Source organism: Pteropus alecto, unplaced genomic scaffold, assembly GCF_000325575.1.
Source record: "Pteropus alecto unplaced genomic scaffold, ASM32557v1 scaffold88, whole genome shotgun sequence".
Classification (NCBI taxonomy): Eukaryota; Metazoa; Chordata; class Mammalia; order Chiroptera; family Pteropodidae; genus Pteropus; species Pteropus alecto.
Window position 1 is genome coordinate 19,648,566 of NW_006494611.1, and position 17,027 is coordinate 19,665,592.

Sequence of the window (17,027 nt, forward strand, 5' to 3'; positions counted from 1 at the left end):
ATGTTAGCATTTCATAAAAATGTTGAAATGCTTTTAAATATTCCTTCTATATTTTTTTACAAGAATTGTATTTAGGTAAATTGTTGTTATATTTTCCAGAATTTTTACATCCATGTGATAAATTCCCTCTAAGAGTGCTAGGACACCATTTATCATGTCTCCTGATGAATATTTTAGTAATCAGATATTAAGAACTGCATTTCCATTATTACCTTGGTTGAGAAAAATTTAATATTAAATCTAACACTCACTTGGAGTAACTTTAGTGCTAGGAGTCCTGTTATGTATTTTTTCTCTGGAAAATTTTATTTTGATACTTTAATTTTTTTTTGTCTTATTTTATTTATGTTTTGGTATTTTAAATTGTCCCCTATCTTTTGAATATAGGCATAGCATAAATCAAATACATATGTAAATGTTTATATCAATGAATTAGTGTCTAACATAATTGTAAAAGTCAAGGTGTTCAACATTTGAAATTATCATTTATGTAGCAGTTATCATTTACAAAGAAGAGTTTTCTTCAAATACTTGAGGCTTTAATTTGTATGGTCAACATAATTTTTCCTCATATAAATGGTTTTCAGTCTTTTCTTTCCACTCCAACCCACAAAAGATTGCCTAATTACTCTGATTTTTAAGAATAGATTGCTATATCCACGGTCTGAGTTATCAGTGTTGTAAGTAGTTAAAACTAGTTGCAAGTGTAACCTATATTTACATTGTATATAGTAAAATTTAGGCAAATTAAATACAACTAAGCAGTTTTAGATTTTGAATATCACTGAGTCACACATGCATGATTTTTATCATATTCAGATTCTGCCAAGCTCTTCCTGCCTTTCTGCTGTTTTATATTTGAGGAGTAATGAGGCAAGACCAAAAATATCACTTTATAAGAATGAAACAAATGTTTTGAGAAGAAAACAAAGTGCAGTAGGTGTTCTAACCGAACAGGATAACCAATAGAAGTTAACATTGAATTTTCATAGTTAGGAACTGAGATAAGAGCATTCTAGGCAAAGAGACAGCTTAAGCAAAAGAACAAAAGTGGAAAATTCGGTCAGTTAATGATGTCTTTAGAGAGCATCGCCCGTGGTCTGCTCTGCCATTCTTTCCTGTCTGTAATGGCTGCCTGATACATTTCTCTCCACCCCCAGCCTACCAATTTCTACTTTAACATTTCCCCTGGAAATTCCAAAGTGAGTAATCCGATCTTAATTTGGTAGATGGTGGGAAAACTTGAAAGTTTTTGAGAGGGTGTCATGATTTTAGCTATGCATTTCTAAAATTAATCTAGCAGGAATATGCAGCAAGAATTGGCACGTGGAGAAAACAGGAGACAAAGGTGGCGAGGTTAGTTATCAAGGCTCAAAACCATCGCATCTCTGAAATATCAAGATTGAAGGCCCTAAATTTGATATTTTTGGGGTGGTATCTCAGCAATTGGATAAAGGACGAGAAATAGGAGAAGAGGAAGCAGATAGGTTCCATAAACACAAGATGGTAAACTTTATGTTCTTTCAGGGGTACAGTTCTATAATAGTGTAGTACAGAGCTGATAACCAGGGGCAGTGGTGTTTTTAGGAGCCATCATAAATTCTCTGTCTCATCATCTCTTTCTTGGTTGCGTTTACCTGGATAGTAGATGGAGAAAATGCAATAGACATCATGGATTAGATTGCAGTGGCGCATTTAATAAAATGCCTGTGCTGTTGTAGATAAGATAGTACAATTTAGGCCGAACACGAGGATAGTCCCATAGTACACTACTCTAAATGCAGCTTTTAAAAACTCTAACAAAAGAGACTGATACCTTGCTACAATAAACCAATATAACTTTCCCTGGACTTCACCCCTTGTGTAAATTCTTAAGATTCTGTTTTAATAAAATATGTCAAAAGAAAGAAAATCAATTCACTTCTTCCTTTGGGAACCAAGAACCTTTCAATTAAATGTAGCTAGTCTTGCAGGCATTTGTGGAAGTGCTGATGAAGGTAAGCTGACAGCAAAAACTCTATTTTAGTAGTTTTCTTAAATACTTAGGCCTACAGAATGGCCAAAGTGGAGACCCATTAAATGCTCACATGAGCTGGATGAACTGCTAGGCCTTTCTCATTTGGAAAAATGGAGTTGCCACTTAGGATAAATGAGTCCTGTCGATGGGTGGCTTCTGTGTCACTGGGAAAGGCATTTCTTCCAGAAAGATGGAACCGAGAGAACCAAAGTGCTTGCTTCCCAGGAAGAGAACAAAGGAAGAAAGGAAAGTTTCTCTTTGTACTCTCTACTCGTTAATCATCAAAAAGAAAGAAATTGGATTATTTGAGAACTCACTTTCATTATTAAAATATAGCAAAAGGGACAGGGGGAGAAAGAATTTCACTTTGTATTGCCTGCAAAAAAAGATTAATTGAACAAACTTGCAGTACCAAGTTTAGTTTAGTTTCCCCTGAGGAAGAAATAAACAACGGTGGCACTGAGAAACAGACTCTATATTGTACAGTCCATTAACACTAAGGGAAATAATTACTTTTTTCAGAGATGACTGATGAATTATTTTAACTTGTTTATAAGTATTAAGGCTATATCAACAAAGCAGTTTTCTAAATATTCAGGGCAAAGCAAAATACCAAAAGCCTTTTTTAAAATTTATTTCAGCTTTAGGATATTTGTCCCAATTATTTAATTTCCTTGATCCTATAGTCATTTTCATATACACTCACTAAATGACAGGATCATCATACAAATAAAAATTATGAGGAAGACTTGCAAAATTAAATATTATTTTTTCTGCAGTATTTTAGCTAACTTTCATTCATAAAGATTAAACCGAATGTAATATCTAACCTTTCTGAACAACAATCATAGCTAACCATCAGTAATAACTTGCTTAAGGAAGGACTTGGTACACTGAAATGGGTCTATGAAACATATGATCATCTTATTTGAGTATCCTTCAGCAGAGAAAAGATAATACTATGTTTTTTACTTTTACGTGCTGGAGGTAATGATTCACCAAATTCTACAACTTGGACTTATTAACATATGGCTTGTATGCATTTCATCATTGAACTACAATGATTACTATTTCTAGAGGACTGAAATTAAAGACCCCATTTTTACACATAAAGGGAGATTGTGGGGATTATATGTAAGTAATTGTGTTCAAAAGCTAAAATTGATCACTTCCTTATTCTGAGAAAGTGCCATACTATGGAATAAGAAGTTGATTCTCAGATGAATTCCATATGTTTTTAAACATCGAATTTTATATTTTTTAATTTTTGGAAGAGTTAAGAAAGTTTGAAATCAAACTATGACATCTAATCAAACAAGGAGCTACCCTAAGAATCACAGGTTTTCTTTGGGTACCTGAGAGACTTTTTGTGGGTGATAATAAGAGCTGGTAAAATGATGGTTATGTCAGATTTTGAGACTATGGCAACTGTTTTTCCTCATATAGAGAATATATATTTGACTTATTGGAAAAATAAGTGATGACTTATTATTTTTACTCATACTGAAAATGTTTTCTATGTGCATGTTTAATATCTGTAGGTAGAATAAATGTCAGTGAGTTGTCAAAGGAGCTCAAATTTGCAAAGCAGTTTAGAAGCTTAGATTGCCAAAACCTTTACTCTATTGATCTTCACATATCATAGGAAGAGTTATTGTTCTTCAATAGATAAATATATTTTATATTCTATATGTGAAAATATCGGAAACCTTTTATACTGTTTATAACTTCTTGACGAAGAAGACATTTGACTGATTCACTGGTGCTGGGGTTTGTCTTCAAGACAGATGGAGTTATTCCTTCATTACTGAGTAAAGACAGTGCACAAAAGTCAAAGGTGTGTTAGGAAATTACTTGCTAATTGCAAGGGAAGAAGGAGCCTTTACAATAGCAAAGATGGTCACAACTTTATATAAAGTATTAAAATTAGCATCACTAGCAGTAGGACAATCTGACAGTTTACAGCTCTTGAGGCAATGCAATATGAAGTACACAGCATCGTCTGTGAAGGGTTCTTGCTAATAATGTTAAACTTCAATCTAATAAAACCTTTCAACATAACTTTCAGTTTATAGGAAGCACAGGGATATAGGAACAATTTGAATGATGCTACAATGAACCAAGTAGACAAACAGACATATGAAAATGTGGTCATTCAATAAGAAAACTGTCCTGGTCTCTTTAAAACATGAATATAATGGGAAAAGTATTCAGGGGACTGTTCAAGATTAAAGAAACTAAAGAGACATAATAACCAAATTAAACTTGTATTAGTTATTTATTGAAGTATAATAATTACACCCAAACTCAGTGGTTTAAAACAACAAACATTTATCATCTCATGGTTTCCGTGGGTGAGAAATTTGGGAATGGCTTGGCTACGTGCCTCTGGCTAAAGGTCTCTAATGGGGCTGCAATCAAGCTGTTGATTAGGTTGTAATCTCATCTGAAGGCTCATCTGGGGGAGGGAGAGTTTGAGGAACAGTTGTCAAGCTCATTCATGTGGCTGTTGACAGGTGTCATCTCTTTGCTGTGTGGGCATTTCCACAGGACTCCCTCACAACTTGGCAGCTGGTTTCTTTCAGGATGATTCAAGAAAGAGTAGAGAATGTCCAAAATGAAATCCATAGTCTTTTTATAACTTAATCTCAAAAGCGACATCCTTTCACTGTTACTATACTCTTGTCTTTAGAAACATTTCAGTAGGTCCAGCTTACATGAGAGTGCTAAAGTGGCAGAATTACATAAGAACATGAAGAGCAGGAGATTGACACCATTGGGGGCTATCTTAGAGGCTACTGACCACAACTGCATAAAGCCTGGTCTGTTCCAGTTACATAAAAAATATGTAGATAAAACTTATTTTATCTATACATAGATAAAATAGAGAGTCAGGAAAGTTTGAATATGAAATTGATACTAAGTGATATTAAATAGTAATTATTAATATTCTTAGGCATTGATGTGGTTATGTAAAATGTACACATTTTTAGAAGATACAGATTTGATTTAGGTGTATTGTGATATCTGTAATTTTTTAATTATATACAGACATACACAGGAAACGTATACTTAGACATGTGGATAGAAAACTAAAATAATAACAATCATTGAATCTAGCTTGTGGGTATGTAGATGCTCATTATCCTAGTTCAGCTTTTTGGCCTGTTTTGGACTATTTTGTAATAAAACATTGGATGAAATGATGTGTTAGGTCAGCTTTACTTTTGCTTTGCTCCAGCAAGTACAGGAAAGCAGGTTGCACAGAGCCACACAAATTTTTCAAACTTATAATCACTGTTCAAGATATCACAGTAAAAATCCTCATAATGTTGATAAACACGGCTTTCCCAGGTCCACTTCCATTGTGGTAATATCTATTATATTCTTTAATACCTACGATGACATGATGACCACTTTGGGAAAGTGTGAAAAGATTTCCAGGGAGAGTAGGGATCTGGGGATGTTCACCACAGTGGATCTGATGACTTTTATTATGGCCAGTCAAGCTATGATTTTCTACTCCTTTTATAGTTCCTTGAGGTTTTTTTTTTTTTTTTTTTTTTAATCAACTTTTTTTTTTTTTCAATTTCCCCCCCCCATAAAAAAAAACCTCTTTTTAAATCAGCTTTTTTTTTTTTCAAATTTCCACGCTCCTAAAAAATAACCTCTCTTCTACCTAAATCTATTTCGTTACTCCTCCGATCCTTCACATTATGTTCACTCTTCGATAGTGAATATTTATTGTGATCTGCATCTACTGATCAGCTATGTCTTCACTAGAGCTACATTTAGAGCCATCTGACACTTAATTAGATGTTAAAAATACTATACTTTCTTTAATCATATGTAATGCTCTATCTTAAAATTTTATCCCAGGCTATGCACATTTATTAATATTAGAAAGTTGAATTACTTATTTTTTTTTAGTTCTGTTGCAATATAATTGTGATCTCAACAGTGTAATCATTTATTAAATTGTTTTTAAAGTGACTTTAAAAAGCTTTTGGAATAACATTCAACACTTTCAACCATGAGATAATAATATCCCAAGGAATAATTACTAAATCTATGTTAAATTTTTCTGCCTTTTTTTCCTAATTTCATTAACTACCTTGTATAGCATCCAAAACTATTTCTAGATGAGGGTTTTTTTCCATACTGCTGTATCTTCTCCCAACAGTATATTAATTGTCAAAATGAACATCATTGGTAGAACTTAGTTCAGGTTGACATGTGCCAATTCCTTCTGTTCTTAGGGATATTTAAGAGGAATAAGGGCTGATTTTTAGGTATTATGTATTCTGTGAAATCCAGAGTATTTTCATTTTTTAACCCTAAGACCAGGAGATTTTAATGTGATACTTAAAAAAAATGTTTTTCTGATAGCAAACTCAATATATATACATGGCAGAAAATATAGAAATTACAAGTAGGCATAAATGATAAAGTAAAATATACTTTAACCCTACCACCCAGGAAAACTCACTGGTAACATTTTGGTCTATTTTAAACCATCTTTCTTCTACCCACCAAGAGAGTATATATGAGGGAAGGTGAGAATGTCTGCATATAATAGGAGAACAAACAAACAAACAAAAAGATTAAAGAAGCCTGAGGGTAGGAAGGCCATCTAGAGCTGGTATGGTGTCTCCATAAACTTTTTTTTTTTTTAGGCAAGGCAGCCCTTGGTTGGTCTCACAGATTGCAAGGACTTTGTCGGTTTACAATCCCTTATTTTTTTTATTTTTTACGCCTATAGCACCTGGTCTTCCTAGGTGGTGTCCCATCCAAGTACTAACCAGGCCCAACTCTGCTTAGCTTCTGAGATCAGACAGGATCGGGCTTGTTCAGGGTGGCATGGCCATAGACTCCATAAATTTTTCAAGGTCCCAAGTTACTCCTAGCCATTGCTATATCATCCCTAGAGTTCTCTGCATTTCTAGGGTGCCTTTTTCTCATTAGTACAAAATGGCTAGTCTAGTTTACCTCTCATCTCTGTGTTGTAGTCAGTAGGATGGAAGAGGAAAATTGAATGGGGGCCCACTCTCTGGTCTTAAAAGAGACTTCCTCAAAATTCCATATGGAAAAATATAAATACTTAGAATTGGCTGGAATTTAGTTTGCCTAGTTGCAAGTATAGCTGAGTACAAAGTAGAAATCTTAGAGAAAATATAAGAATAAATGAAAGACAATATTAGAATTTATATCAGCGGGAATTCTCTCTAGATGGTAGGATAATGGGTGACTTAATTTTCCGTGTGTGTGTGTGTGTATGAAAAGCTTATACATATATATATATATAATATATATATATATGTATATATATTTCCTATAGTAAACTTATAGTTACTTTCTGTAAAATAGATGAATACATCAGGAATTTTTCATTTATTTTGAAATAATTAACTACAGTTGACCCTTGACCCATGCAGGGGTCAAGGACACTGAACTTTTGCACAGATCAAAATCCCTGTATAACTTTTGACTCTCTCAAAACTGAACTACTGATAGCCTACTGTTGACTGAAAGTTTTACTAATAACATAGTCTATTAACACATATTTTGTATATGTAATATATACTATATTTTCACAATTAAGTAAGCTAGAGAAAAGAAAACACATTCAAGAAAATCACAAAAAAGAAAATATATTTACCATATTTATTGGAAAAAAACACCCATATCTGAATGAACCTGTGCAGTTCAAACCTGTGTCATTTAAAGGTCAAAGTATTTTCTTTTTTTAGAAAAATTTGCATAAAAATAAGTACTGGTATTGTCATTTTGAAGAGAAGTAAACTGATCCTTCAGAGACATTGAGAAATCTTTCAATACCACAAAGTTTATGGAAACTGTTAAGATGGAAAGTTGATGGAAACTGTTAAGCATTTAAAAGATGTTGTTTTAAATTAGTGCTTATTGCACAAAGCCACAGTTGCTCCCTCAGAGGAGAACTGATGTTTATTAAGCACCTCGATATGCCAAGTGCATAAAATATATACATAAGATTCCCAGTCGACTTAATCATTGAAACTAAAGATCAGCAAACATTTTCTATAAAGAGCCAGATCATTAATATTTTAGGCTTTTTGGGCCAAGAAACAAAATCAGAAATACTATTTAGGTACTTCTATAACCAAAAATAAAACAAACTTCTTTTTTTCCCCAACCATTTAAAAATGTACAAACCATTCTTAACTCTTGGAGGTAAAAAATCAGGTGGCAGGCCCTTGCTTGCTGACCTCTTTTCCACAAAGCCCAGTGCAATATACAGATAGTGATTTGCTCTTTCTGCCCATGAGCAAATAGTGACTTACAGCGCTCGTCTATGTTCACAAAACTAGTAAATAGCAGGGCTGGGATTGAGCCCATGTTTATGTGACTTCAAACCCTATGCCCTTTCTACTTGGCTATGCTGTAGAACGTGTAAACTCTTTTACTGAAATATAGGTTTTCTAGTGGAAGAAAATGTCATCTTAAAAGGGAAGAGTATTTCCAGACCTTGCCAGGATCGTGAGGTTTGAAGTTAGGCATTTCCATCTCACCCGATGCCACTTCAAGCAAGTTGACAACCCATTTAATAAAACATGAATAAGCTCTTGAAAGAGTGAGGCTGTGTCTAGATACAGCATTTATTTCATTTCAAATGAAATTGGTTTTGCTCTTTGGCATTAGTGTAGGTTAGAATCTTTGTGTTCAAAGGGGAAAAAAAAGAGGAAAGATAATCAGTATTTTAACTTTATTTGAAAATAGAGATTTTGAGAGGTTATAAGCAATGTTTTTCTTCCCCATTCTATTTAAATTATATTATGATTGTCTTTTTAAGGACGAGAGCTCAGAGGCCTGGATTGTCACCCGAAGGATAAACATGGAATGCAATGTATTAGTTATGACTGGCAACAAATCTGCCCCAGCCAGGGGGACCTGACTTGCTGAGCCATGCACTCAAAAACAAGAAATGACAGGTGACAATCGGAGCTGACAAGGAGGGGCCTTTTAGGAAGGTGTTTTGTGAATTGAACATGAAGAGTGGAGTTACTGAGTGGCCTAGAAGTTCATTGGTTCTTAATAGCTAGAGGTTTGAAGAACGTCGGCAGAAATAGGCACTGAGTGTCTATTAATCGTAACTACCCTCTGTTGAGTTCCCATGGCTTGCCAAGCTTATCACATAGCTAGTTGTGACACTCTAATTTTTATAGGAACCCTGATAGGTATTTATTATTCCCACTTTATAGATGAAGAAATTGAGTCTCAGAGAGATTAAGTTGTTTCCAAGGTCACACAGTTGTAGGTGGCAGAGCTGCATCTAAATACAGTCGTTAACTCAAAGCTTATGTCTTTTCCACCTTACCATACTGCTGCTTATACTAGTTAATGCACACCAGAGGGTAGTGCTGGGGGGATGCACAGAGCATTTCTTTGACTGTTTTAGCATAATTTTGTTTGTGAGGTGGATACAGTATTTTCAGGTGATCTGAAACCACAATTATAGGTAATTTGTGGTTCCTGTAGTCATTGAATATATTTGGGGAATGATGTGATTTTTTTTTTTTTTAATTTGAAAACCATATATATTAAGCTACTGAAAACTGAAAAAATGAGATTTTTTTTACTTTTCTGCTGCTGAGATTTTATGCCTAACCATACTGAAAGGGAAGAAGTAGGTTATTTTTTTTCTTCAGTTAACATGATTGTACAGCACAATTCAAATATAAAGATTGTCAAAGTGAGGTCTACAGAAATGCTTTGCTGTGAGGGTAGAGCTTGCTTTGAGATGAAAGTTAATAGGTTTTACCAAGTCCTAAATAAAACATTTAGAACAAACTTCTCAAGTCTTTTGAATATGGTAAAGTGATTAAATAACATGTTTTGTCAGGCATTGAGGAATATGAGTGGAAATATGAACAGCATTTTATTGGTTTGAGGCCTTTTATGTTCTAAAGCTATTTACCTTTCTATCATCATCTCTTGCTGTTTGTTACCACAGATTTTTTTTATTCCTGCCATAAACTTTATTTCTCCAAAAGCACATACTTCTTACTTTTCCTCTGGAGCTTTGCCCTCATCCTGCTGTAGAGACTTACTCCCTCTCTATTGAGCCAGTGCTCTCTGGTTCTTCATCTACCTAGGGAAGTACTCCCTGTCCCGCAACCCTACAGCTCTGAGACTAGAGTCCTGTCCTCCACGAGCTCAGAACCCATATGAATTTCTCTAATATCATTTGCTGCAATGTCCTGGCATTTGTGTATTGATTTTCCCACTAGGCTGTGAATTCCTTGGGGGCAGAATTTATTATTTTGTCTCCATAATACAATGCCTGGTCTCTAGCACAGACTCTGCTAATGGTTATTAGTTGATTTAACGTATTTAGGTTTGTTTAATCTCCCTAATAATGTGCTTCACTTTTAATTCACCTAACTCTGCTTTTACGTAAACTTTTAAATGTCAGACTACTGTAGCGAAAGAAAATTCATTGCATCAGTTGTTCACATTTGCCCACTTCATTATTATGGACTTCTCTCAGAAAGTCTGAAAACTGGTTTACTTGCAACTCTTTTTGGCCAACATCAATATAAATTATTAAAAAACATAGTAATAAAGACATTAGTAAAAAATAGATTGAAAAGTGATGGAATATATAGCTAATGATTAGGACTTTTAAGAAAAATATTTGAAATATAACATTCAAGGTTATAGCCAAATTTCAATAATATATGTGCTCAAATACCTTAATTTAAAGAATTTCCTTTTTTTTGGCCCCAAAGTTTTTTTGTTCTTTTTGTTTTTTATTGTTTTTGTTTGTTTGTTTGTTTGGTTTGTTTCTCCAGAGTAATAAAACATAACAAGATATATATATATATCCCTATTATCCTCTCATATCTGTGTAAAAAAAAGTGGAAAGATAGTTAAAAGCCATATGGGAAGAGATAGAAAATATAAATATGAGTAATAAAGTCCTACACAGCCTTTGGGCAGTTCTAGCAGTTTCTACAAGGAGGTGTTTGCTAAAACCCAATCAAATCTCCAATATATAATTCTAAAGGGAGCTTTGTTTTTTAAATCAAAGATAGAAATAGTCTTATATTGAAGGTGTTCTGCAGCTGTCAATCATCAGCCTCACTCCTTGGGGTCCTAATACCTTGCGTCTTTGTCCTCTTTGTTTCTAGGTACCAAACCAAACCTTTTCCTTTTCCCTAATTCTAGGAAAGCCCAAATCACAAGCTGGTAGTAATAGCAATTTCTCAAGTTGAAGAAAAAATTTTGATATCCATAGGTTGTTTAGCAGACTGATTGGAGTAATAGGAAATAAAAACAACAACAAGTTGTTCTGAACCAAACACACTTTTTAAGTGCTGCAATAGCCTAATTTTTCCAGCCCAAACAGCAGCTCATTATTGGCTGCATTAATGACACATGAATTTTGAGGCTGATATTTTTGAAGGGAGATTCAAGAATCTGACTGTAATAAGAGCTCTAATCACATTGAGATCGTCTGCCAGAGTAAATGGGCTCTGAAGCAGTAATATGTCAGAAATGTAGAAATTGATATGTTAGGATTGCCCCACTTCTACCATCACCATAAGGAAGGGCTGTTCTTTTTTTTTTTTTTTTTACATTTGTTCGAACATAGATTTTCAGAATGCAAATGATGTTTGAAATACATAAAGATGAAATACATATGGTTATTTAATGAAACACACACTTACTACTGACCTTCCCAGATCATTTCTACTACCCTCACTTAATATGTTGCTGTACTTTTCTGAGTTTCATATTTAAAGTCATGGTGGGAACATTTAGCATAGAAGCCAACAAATTGATCTTTTCCTTTCCCCCATGCCCAGCCCATCCCCATACCATGTTTAGTGGAAACATTTAATCCAGTGATTCAGGGAACAGTTTCAATGTTTGCATTTAGAATAAGAAAATAGATGAAAAGGAAATAGGGTCAGTAGAAATACATGCCTCACTGATTTTACATAAAGGTAATATTTTTGAAAATTCATCTTAATTTGGGGATGTGTATAAAACTGACAGGAATTATACTGAAAACCAGCCAAATAGCTATGATAAACAGGGAGCCGACTGTTTTGGATATCCATGGTTCTTAATCGTAGTAATGTATTAACCAATACTCTGAAAGAAAGAACTGTTCTCTACATTACTGTAATTACTGTAATAAGGTGGAGTCTTGCCTTCCTATGAAGGTTAAATTGCCAAATATTTTTGATGAAACAGAATCTTCTCCTACAGCTTCTCACTGACCTAGTCCCATGAGGGGAACCCCAATGTAGGTAGGGAATTGCTCTCTAATATTAGTTAGCCAATATTATCTACTATTATGTGGATAGAATTCGCATCAACCAATAGCATCAACCTTTTTTTTACAAAAGCATTTTATTCAATTTATAGTTAAGAAATGCAGTATCTAAGTAAGTTTTGTCTATAATTCTTGAGGATGCCATTTTGACTAACAGAATTCATTAAGTGACAGCCTTGTCTTTCTCCCAGGCATTTCAAATCTAGTTTTAATTTAGATCAGCAGTTTAGGAACAAAATATTTGCCAAATGCGTGTGGCAGACCGTCTCTTTTCTCCCTAATGTCCATCTGTGGAGCACTTTGAGACTTTGCTAAAATGATGAATTGATATGTCTGGCGGGAAACAGCTTGTTACCCAGAGCCATGGTGTACATAAATTGGGAGCCAGCACTCTGCAACAAAGACCACAGGTGGTAGCTTGTAATAAGGCATCTGTGGATGTTAAGGATTTTTGAAGCTGTTTGATTTTTTCTCATTTTTCTCCATTCAACCTAGAGTTTTCTTATTAAGCTAACATCTCATTTGCTAAAAGATTCGTTGTGTTATTAGAGGCAATGTCTTTACATTCCAAACATACCCAAGTCTATTTTTATTCTGATACTTTTTACAATTATGAATTGGCTGACAACTCATTTGGATCATGGAGTTCCTCAGGAGGCCCAGAGCACAGCTTTCTTTTGTAATGTTACCTATGTCCTTATTGAACCTACTATTTTAAAGAAAAATAAGCACAATGCAGCATCTGTGACACAAGAAAACAAATCCTAAATTTTAGTCAGTAGTAGGGTAATTAAAATATAGGGCTTTGTTTTTATGGAATATAGATTATGAATTCCAAAACTTCAGAGTTGGAGATGTCAGAGTTCATCTAGTCCAGATTACCAGTTGATGAGTGATTTAATTACCTTGTCAAATAGCACTTTTACACCTACTTAAATTCTTCCAGTGATAGAGAACTTACCTCCTCTCAGAGAAGCTCATTGCATTTTCTGAATGCCTCCTGGACTCTCTATAACTTATCTCCACTGTGCCAATCTCACCCTCTGTCACTTAAAAGTAATTACTGTTTAACTCGGTTTTGTTCACCAAACATATATTGAACATTGACTCTGCCAAGCATGAGTCAGATTTCTGGGCTGCATGGTTGAAGAAGAGACAGTCTTTTTTTTCCAAAGAGTTTATAGTCAATTGGGGTGGCAGAAAAGGAAAAACAAGGGATTACGGTATGATAAATGCCATGTTAGAAATAAGCACAGAGTGATTCAGGAACGTACTAAGAAAGTACGTAACGTGGACTTACGAGTAGGCTTTCAGAAGGAGGTAATGTTTAAGGTCAGTTCTGAGGGATGCACAATGAATTACAAATATTAAAATCGTATAAGTTTTTAATAGATGAAAAAACTTCCTTGTGCAGTAGTTGCATTTTCCAGTTTATTTAGCAGCATCAAAAATTTATGTTGTGACTAAATTTGTTCAAACAAAAACAAGTGAAATATGGTAGATTCTTGGGTTTTGTAATGGATACTTGTGGAGAACATTTTGGCTAACACAGATTCAACATTGGTCAGCTGGACTCCTTTCAATGACTCAGTGACTCCAGTCTCACTCTCTGATTCACACTTGTGTTCTGGGCTTTACATATAGTATTTCATTTGATCTTCATAACAATGCTCTCAGGTAGATACTACAATCAACATCATAGATCATGATTCTCCTGGGTCTACTGGTTACAAACTGTGAAAACTGAATCTGGCATTATTTAGGTGGAACTGTATTTTTTGAATTATATGAAGGTAATGCCCCCAGCTAATGACTAGATAATATGAGAACACATTCTTTGGGACACTGTCCAACTTGCATATAGCTTTAACCAATGGAAGCCGACCTTTTATTGCTCTAGAAGACATCTGAATACTAAAAGAGGGCACCATCTCATATAGGCTTCCAGCTACTTTCCACCTCTGACCTTTATGTGTGGTTCTTATAGTCTCGGTCAGTACTGGCAAATATGCTTTATGGCACTGGGTTTTTCACTTGTCCATATTATAAGAAATAAAAGTTCATGCTTTGTATTTGAGTGGCATTTAGCAATCAGTTTGGGACTGCTACTAGAATTTTACATTGGATTACAAAGTTATATATTTATGTGTTTGTATATTATGTATGCATATATATGTGTATATATAATATATATATACACATATATATCACTTTAAAGTGTTAATTTTCTTTGCTCTTTATATATGTGTATTTGTGGTAATGTATATTATGTGCATATGTATGTGACATTGTATATATTACAGAATTTTAAGAAAAAGCGAACATTCATTGAGCTCCTATTCTTCGTTACCAAATTGCCTGCCATTTCTGACCTGGAGTTACATTGAATGCTTATTATAAGAAATAGGGATCAATTTAATATTTAAAAAAAATAGGATATTAATAGAACTACATTTAAGGCTTTGGGGTATTTTGAGATCAAATGATAATTATGATTACAATTCTAATACCAATTATCACTAAAAATCTCTGGATGTAAATTTTTCAATACATTATTTTTGACTTAAATTTTATGAACTTAGTTTTAATTTAAATACTGATTTATAAGAATAGTTATTTATTTAAAAAGTTTTTAAAGTGTTTTTGTTTCTCAGAGAAAATAAAGCTAGTTCACATGATCAGCATACAAATGATAGGATTGTCGCCATATTTGGGTGGGTGCATGCCAGGTCTGGTATTAGCAGTTATGTTGCCATGGTGACCATTTAGAATCTTGTTTAATAGGTTATGTAGGCAGCTTCATATAAAAGATCTCACACCAGCTTAGTGACTATTTGAAATAAATTTTTGGAGGAAAGAAGCAGGTCAAATCTTAAAAAAATAGCAGCCACACCCCTAATATGATGTTCATCTTGAATCTTGCCTATCTCTTGTCTGTCAAGCTTGAGTAACAGCTATTCCCACCATTGAGAAGGTGAAATGGATCGTGGAACTGCCTGACTTTGAATAAGGATTACCAAAATAATTCTTTATGCCACTACCATTTCTCGATTTGTGATCCAACTTGTATTTGGAATGCACACAACATCCTTTGCATTTACATAGAAATATTACTTGTTAAAAAATGTCCATGGAAACTCCCTGGTTTAGTTTTTACCTCTCCTATTGTTCCACTAAGAACTGAGTCTCTTTTTCCATTTGAAAGAAGCAAAGTAAATCAAGATAAGGAAGAATAAAGAATAAAGAGAAGAAAAGAGTGTCTTCATGTTTAGTTATTATAGAGTTATGCATATTACTATGTTCACAGAATTCACTTGTGGTTAATAAAATTTACGTTTTTTAAAACATATTTAGAAATAGTTTTTGTTATTCAGTGCTTTTTGTCCATAACTCCATTTGACAAAAAGAAAAAAATTTAAAAGAATGACATTTTCAAGATTATGTGACAACATTGATAATATGATGAGTCATCATTCTTATGACAGATTTTGGGGAGGGAAGAAGAAACAATTAAATACATGCAATGACTGTAAGGCAAGGTCTACTTACAGAAATGTCAAAATGTGAATGAAACATTCATCTTAGGATGAAAAATATGGAAATTAGGAATAAAAAGATATTACTGAATAAGAGGATTAAAAGATTAAGAATAAAAAAAGCAATATAGGTCATGCAATGGTTGCTGTTATTAGAATTTTGTTCTGATGATGAAATGTTTTTTAAAATATCTTGAGAGTTTTTTTATGCCTATTACTTTGATATGATGTATTTATACCTGTAACTAAGTTTATTAATTTTAAGTCACATTTAGTTATTGCTCCTAAAATAAAATGTGTGCTTTCACTTTTATTATTATAAAATAATTTGGCACCAAATTCTACTTTGCTTTTGGCGGGAAGGATAGATGTGGTTTACCAAGAAAAAGATGACAGAGCATTGGGTTTGACACAAATTCTAAAGGAATATCAGGAGCTAACAACTAGGCAGGTCAATAAATAACGAAAAAGTTTAATTCAATGTTGAGATTATGTTGAAAGCCAGAGGGATGAAGTGTCATATAAAAGACAAGAACGGGAATTCACATGTGGTCCAACCAAAAGTATGCTAAGCAATTTGCCTTTCCAGTGTTTGTCGGTCTGCAATGAAATATCTGATAATGCTTCTTGAGGATGCCAAACACACTCTTCCCTTAACGAGATTAAAGGTTAAGTTTTCGTTAGACCATCATATATTTGTTGATTATCCTGTATTATTCTGATGTATCTGTATTAAAGTATATGTGAAGAAAAGTAATTCTAAATTTGTCCCACTTCCTTATCTGTTACCCATTGTCCTCCTCTGTACACTGACTCCAAAATACCCTCGTGGGTTCTTACCATATTCATTTTTGCAGATGCTTCTCTCGTGAAAGTTTGACAAAAAACTGCTTCACTGAAGATAATGTGCACTTTCCAATTTCCATGCTTCTTCTATGCTGTTCTCCATGTCTGAGGTGACTTTCTCTCTTCTGGCTATTTTTTTCAGACATTACTTTTCCAGGTATTATTCCTCCTTCAAGGTGTTCCTCAAGTACCAGCTGCCATATGATGACTTTCGTAATTGTTCCATCCTAAAGCCTCTAAAGACTTAATTATTAGTATTGTGTTTAAGAATGTTGTCTTATTTAGTTAAAAGCAACACCATAAA

The 17,027-nt window shown here is 33.9% G+C and overlaps 1 protein-coding gene and 1 pseudogene across 2 annotated transcripts in view; one reads left to right on the top strand and one right to left on the bottom strand.

The window, feature by feature from the left end:
• Positions 1 to 17,027, top strand: part of PRKG1 (protein kinase cGMP-dependent 1) — a 1,107,428-nt gene that overhangs the window by 720,713 nt on the left and 369,688 nt on the right. The window lies entirely within an intron of this gene.
• LOC112474282 lies at positions 6,771 to 6,889 on the bottom strand (annotated as a pseudogene).